Here is a 6,604-nt window from a genome sequence, read left to right on the forward strand (position 1 = left end):
AGAGAGAGAGAGAGAGAGAGAGAGAGAGAAGAGGTTTAGTGCAGGTACTGGAATATACCACTGATTTAAACAAAATCTTTCTCTCCCTCCTTGGCACTCTCAAAAGAAATAAAATCTTTCATTTTAGTAAACAGTTAAAAAAAGGAAAGGACAAAAATCATGGTGGAAAAGTGATAACAGGGGCCTCCCATATGTGTTCTTGGACCCTAAACCATGTAAAGAAGCTAACTTCTTCATTATATTAGTATTTTAATGCCATTTAGATGCTCTGCTGACATACATAAACAACCTGTTAAAAGGATTTGCCAGTATATTAAGCGCCACACCAGATTGTCTGGCAAGGGTACACATCTTTGAAAGATGCCTCTGCTTTTCTTTAAAAAGGAATAACATAGTTAGTATTTGTTAGTAAGAATGGCAGAAAAACAAGCTATAATATATGCCTAGTTTAAGAACCCATGTTGCTCTCTATCTTCTGCCATAAAACACATAATGTAATTCAAAGTTATGCTAATAAATAATGAATTAGGCTGAAAGATCGCCAGAATCTTTTATCCAACCAATCCAAAGTTCTAGTTCTAACTGAATAATATGCAAAGCTGGGGGGGAGAGAAAATTGGCAAAAGAATACTAACGGATATATTAGCCTCAGAGAAGTCACTTACCACCTCTCCTGAGAGGGACAGAGGGAAACAGACAACTAAAAGCCTACTTGTTTCCTTTTTTTTTTTTTTCCAGGTATCAAACTTCCATTCTGTTAGCTAACTTAATCATGGATCCAAAAGCTACTTATAGCACTAGTGCACTCTCAGAGAAGAAAGTTAGCTATAAATAATGACTATCTATATCAATCACATTTCACATATTTAAAAAGAGAAAAACAAAAAACAAAAATAAAACAAAACAACACCCCCCTCCTAAAACATCTTTGAGAGTTTTCCTAAAGCACAGGTGTGAAAATTACTCCAGCTGGGGCTGAAATAGAATTCATAGTATTCTCCGAACTGCTAAAGCTCAACATTGAACATTCATTCAGGTTGGGTGAGTAAACAATACTTTCTCCCACATTTTTGAAAAGTCTGAACCACTATGAAACAGATGATAATTAATCAAAATCCAATATCTTTAGAGTTGCCTGACATAAAACTAACTAAATGGTGCCAGGTGACAATGTATCATTAAGTAACTTGCAGGTGAAATGCTCCAGATGGATGCTTCTACATGAAGAAAATTAATATGAACATTTGTGTTAAGGATATGTTTACATATCCTTCGAATTTTAATGTAATGGAATAAAATGTATTTAGATGCTGTACATGTCTGTTTAAAATAGAAAGTTAACTTTCATAAAGGCTCTTAGATGAGTCTTTAGGCTGAAAATGGAATAGTCACATTATGAGAGTATCTTTGACTTAACACTAAAACACTAAAACACCTATTATCTATGAGGTCAGTTCTAGATGGAACTTTTAATAATATTAGTTAGGGGCTATGAAGAATCACTAAAATTCTTCTTTTTCATGGATTTGTTTATAGCTATAATTTGCTCATGATCATGATGACATAATTCTATGAAGTAGCTCATGGTATAAATTATCTACTTTTCTGTGCAATAATCATCTTCAATGTCTCTTCATGCCAGGAAAGTACTAGTTTCTAAGCAAGTCAAAATGACAGACAGACCTGAAAGAGATAGAGTTGCCGTGTTAAAGCATTTAACATTTAACATTAGCTCACGATAGAATGCCATCACTGTTCATCTGGCATATTTGTAAGAATTTTTTTGGACACCAGAAATTTACAGATTTCCATGTAAATGCGAACAGCTTTATCATTCAAAGTAGACATCATCCTCTAAATCTTCCATGTCCATCTGCACAATTGCTTTGAATTTGCTCAAATCCAGGGATTGTAGAATATATTTTAAGTCAGCCCTTAGAACTCTAAAAATTTTTAAGAGTAAGTTTTTTTAAAATCTTTCAAGGACAATGTCACAAGTGTATGTATATGTAGTAGCACAAAATGAGCTTTGAAATTTATTTCCTGTATAATCTAAGTCACATGATTTCTATTAGTTGCAAATATTTTAGAGAAACCTATATGGATATACCATTTCATAAGGATAAAGTAGCTTCATCTATAAATATATATTTTATATATATATACACATTTCTATACATATAAACACACATATATGTTAGGTGATGGATAAAAACATTATACTGCCAATGAAAGTTCAAACAACTGGAGTTTCTTAAATGGTATTAATATATTTTCTACAAGAAATTGATTAGAAAGAACCATAAATCAAAGACATGAAGTCAGACTTCCCAGTACAAAATACCTAGATTAGTTTAGATATTTTTCTTGCTTTTTAAACTTCTTTACTAATATTTAGTCAATCAACAATCAACATAGTCAATCAACAAGAAATAAATCAACAGAGCAGGCAATCTCAAAGAAGATTGGTATTTGATACTTAAACCTTTGCTTTAATCATAGTTTTCAAGAAATTTTGGATCCATGTTGCATCTGAATCAAAAGAATATAGTTAGACTAAAAAGCTATCTTGGTTTCTAATATTATTTTTTATTGGAAAATCATGCATATAAAAACAGAAGAGGCAGACTTAACATTGGTTGAGACATGTCATCCTTTTAGTAGAAAGATAACACTCATTCTTTATGCAACTGGGCTAATATAATTACCCTCAAGAATAACAGGCACCAACCCAAAGAACAGGCTTCATCTTACTAACCAAATTCAAGAAGCCATAACCCAATCCTGCCTTCCCTAATCACATGTTGTGAGCTATTTTCAAATTCAATTTATTACTTTTCTTCTGTAGCATTCCTGGATAGCTAATGGAAAATAATTCATTTCTTCATTTGCCAACTTGTTTTCCAGGCAAGAAACATTCGTTAGAGCTCTGTGGAGGGTATGCTGCAACCGTTAATTCCATTTCCAAATTGTTAATCGTATAGAGCCAAGTACTCAGAGTCTAATTCCAAATGCTAATCTTCAAGGAAACTGAAAATATGCTTAAATTTTGGTGCTAAGGGTAAACCAAAGCAATTTTTAAAGACAAATGTATGTCATTAAAAAGTTTTCCAGGTTTTGTTTCAGTGATTAATAAACTAATACTTCAAAACCAATAGTTTTCATCAATCCAATCCTTGGGTCTTTTTTTTAAGGAAAGAGAAAAAGATATGCCCTCCAAGTAGTTCCTTGCTAAGTAGGCTATCACATGATAAATAATAATTATCTTGGAAGATTTAATTTCTAGCAGTTTCAAGTTGGTAACATTTAATAATTTAATTATTTTAACAGTTTGAAATGCCAAAAGAACACACTGATCCTGCAACTAAGCTTGTTAGACGACAGCCTCACAAGCAACACAGAGAAGAACATATTCCACTGGGAAAAGGATAACAATAAAAAAAATAGAAATAACAGCTGGACAAAGCAACGCACTTTCACATTTAAGTTTTCATTTAAATAAACAATTAGAACTTTAGAATTCCAACCAAACTAGATGTCTTACTCTTCAAAAGCTATATAACTATTCACAAGGGACTATATGTATACATGTGTATACATATATATATATACACTAATATTAAGCATTTTGTATATGTACATGCAGTCTCTTCTGGCAATATGTATACAAATATAGACTTTTTTTTTACCTACATGGTGTAAAGCTGTGAACTCCCATCTTTTAGCATCATTTTACCCACACTCAATCTAAGGAAAACAGAGGGGTTTCTTTCCCCTCATATATTTGATACATACCTTGGCAAAGAGAGCTTCTCATGATGAGTAGTAGATATCTTTGAAACAAAAAGAGGTCTTTTGTAGTAAGTCTTGTTGATAGCTTATTTAAAATTAACAATTTTGTTCAGACAAAGATAGGTCCAAGTTTAAATCTCTTGCTTAGCTATAATGCTATACTACTTGCAAACAACTGGTTTCAGTGTTATTTTTTTTAATGTTATGGAAAGGGTAAGACCATCTTCATATCAATATTAAATCTAAAAATAATTTGGTACCACTTAAAGAAATATAAATGGCATTTTGATAGGACTGCTCATAAATGAATTTTGGGAAAGCGAAAAAGAGGTACCAAGAAAAAGCCTGAGAGAAAAATCAATAAGACTGTCTTCCATTGTAAATTACCAGTAGGATGGGATTAGAAAAGCAACACTTTAAATCAGATAAAGTCCTTTGGGAACCTAAGAGGCTAGTTGCTATGAGCTTCTCAATATACAGGGAAATAGATTAATATTAGTGGTGACATCATTGGTCCTCAATGTGTACTGAGTTTCCTTTAAGAAATTGGCTTTCCCCCTCATTGTTCAAAAGATATTAATTTAGGTGGTAATAAAAAAAAGAGGAGCAGTCACAGAGCCAATAAAACTCCTATAACATATTTAAGACCATAAAAACCTGTCTTAATCCCTCATTAGATTAAATGCCCGAGGTGTCTTAATATGCCAACATAGCAACAAAGGCAGCTCTATTTGGAGGAAAAAAAAATACACGTGCATAGTATAAGCATGATCAGGAAACTAAAATATTTTAGCCTCTTCCCCCCTTCAAACTGTCTTAATTTAAAAGCATTTAAAAATTACATTTAAACATTAGAATTACTTATGTTTTAAACTCCAAAATGATCACATATTTCCTTACTTTTCCCATGTAGACATATCTATTTAGTATGCAATCAGTCGTGAAAAGTGAAAAAAAAAAATGTGTTCTAGCTTAGTACCAAGAAAAAAAACATCAAAACATTAAATTCATTAAATACATATTTTGGTTTTAGTTCAATATTTAGCATTTGTGTTCTCTCTATTCTCATTTGCATTTTGCCGTCCAGAAAGTTTATTGTTTCCTATATATTGCTTTTATGACACTTAAGGTGACGCTTTATCTGTGTTCTAGGTTTGGTGCAGAGACCAGCTTGAATTAAAGATATGCATGTTGATGTTGTTTATAGATATTCACTAACAAAGCGAAGCACCCAATTAGCAAACATTTCCTATTATCTATTTTCTACAACCATATACAGAGGCATACACATAGACATCAGTGTAATAAAGAAATGAGGAAGGGCGTTAGAAACCTTAAAGGAAAAGACAGGGAGACCACTGAAAGGAACATTAAAGTCGACTGACAGCTAGATATTTAAATAACCATATGGATGCATGATTTGGACATGTACACACGCATATACCGAACAAGAAAAGCACACACTAGCCGCTTTAGGGCTCACCCTGGACAGCACCACAGGGGCGGGTAGCAGAAAAGTATTGCCAGTGGAACTCTTCCAATCCTTACCCTTATCATCCCCTGGTCCTCCGCGGGGGATCCGGTACCCTCAGTTCCTCTGGGAGTCTTGCCAAAGATTGTGGATGGTGGCTTCTCAGCTAAAAGGAAAGATCCCACACTTATTCTACAGAGCCCCCCCAGGCAGGGAGCACTAAAGGCGCCCCGCCCCAAGCCAGGGCTAGGGACGCTGGAATGAGTGAAGTGAAAATGCGAGTGAGCCCAAGAGGAGGGAGAAGAGCAGAGCAAGAGAAGGCAGAGAAGAGGGAGGCGGTACCGTGGGGCGTGAGGAAGAGAGAGAGGAGGGGTAGGGTGGGCTAGGCTAGGGTGGAGTGGGGTGTGTCAGTCTGTCTGTCCAAGCTCGTGTAGATACTCTTCTTTTCTCTGGTCTCTTTTCCAATGGCGCTAACCCTCTACGCAAAGAAGCTACTCCTGTCGCAAGCTTTTTGCAAGAAAATGGGCAGAGAAGCTGCGCCCTCCTGTAGACCCCTTCCCTCCTTTACCTTCCCTACCCTTTGCTCTCAGTCTTCCTTCTTCCCTCTCCCTCCTGCTCTACGGTCTTCAAGCCCGGGCTCAGCTGGGGGACGCCTGCCTCCTCTCCTCTCCCGGAGTCCCCCAGCCAGCCTGGGCCAGCGCTCCTGGCTTCCGCTACTACCCTGCTCCTGGTCTCCCTCTTTCCCTTTTTCTCCTTTCCCTCCTTCTCCTCCTGCTCGCTTTCTGTGTCTGTCTCTCTTGCGCTCTCTCTCTCCAGTCCCATTTATGAAGCTCGGGTCCCATCACGTGTTAATGAGCCTTTGTCCTGTCCCTGGCAGCGGCCGCCCAGACACCGCCGCCGCCACGGGAGCTACGAGGGGAGGGACAGGGGAGTGGGGAAGAGGTAGCAGAGAGCAGAGGGGAGGACGCACAGGAGGTGGCTGCTGAGCCTCCAAACTTCTTGCCCTCAGTCGCAGCAGCCACCGCCGCCGCCGCCTAACGCCTCGGGGAGACCTGCTGCTCCTGCAGCACCCACCAGCCCTGGGGTTAAAGACCCTCTGGCCCGACCTCCTCCCAGCCAGTCCGAGAACTCCCCTGAGTTATGCCTATTTTGCTCACAAATGCACCCAAGCCAATAGTGGGGGGCGCGGGTCTTGACCCTGCACTTCCCGGATCCCTCGGGCTATCCTTGATCGCCACCTTAGTCAGACACAACAGTAGCACTTGCGGCTGGATCAGGAGTCCGTTTTATCCCCCGGGAACCAGGCTGAACTGGGTGGGCTAGGGGAGGCGGAATGAGGGA

The 6,604-nt window shown here is 37.9% G+C and overlaps 1 protein-coding gene across 2 annotated transcripts in view; it reads right to left on the reverse strand.

Annotated features, from left to right (window-relative positions):
* Positions 1-6,098, reverse strand: part of CNR1 (cannabinoid receptor 1) — a 26,175-nt gene extending 20,077 nt beyond the window's left edge. For both annotated transcript variants that reach the window (XM_044674245.1, XM_044674244.1), the window contains exons 1-2: positions 5,841-6,098; positions 5,341-5,429 (exon numbers count right to left, since the gene is read on the reverse strand). The gene's annotated coding sequence lies outside the window, so the exon portion shown is untranslated. The remainder of the gene's footprint in view (positions 1-5,340; positions 5,430-5,840) is intronic.
* Positions 6,099-6,604: the final 506 nt, after the last annotated feature.

Source organism: Gracilinanus agilis, chromosome 4, assembly GCF_016433145.1.
Source record: "Gracilinanus agilis isolate LMUSP501 chromosome 4, AgileGrace, whole genome shotgun sequence".
Taxonomy (NCBI): Eukaryota; Metazoa; Chordata; class Mammalia; order Didelphimorphia; family Didelphidae; genus Gracilinanus; species Gracilinanus agilis.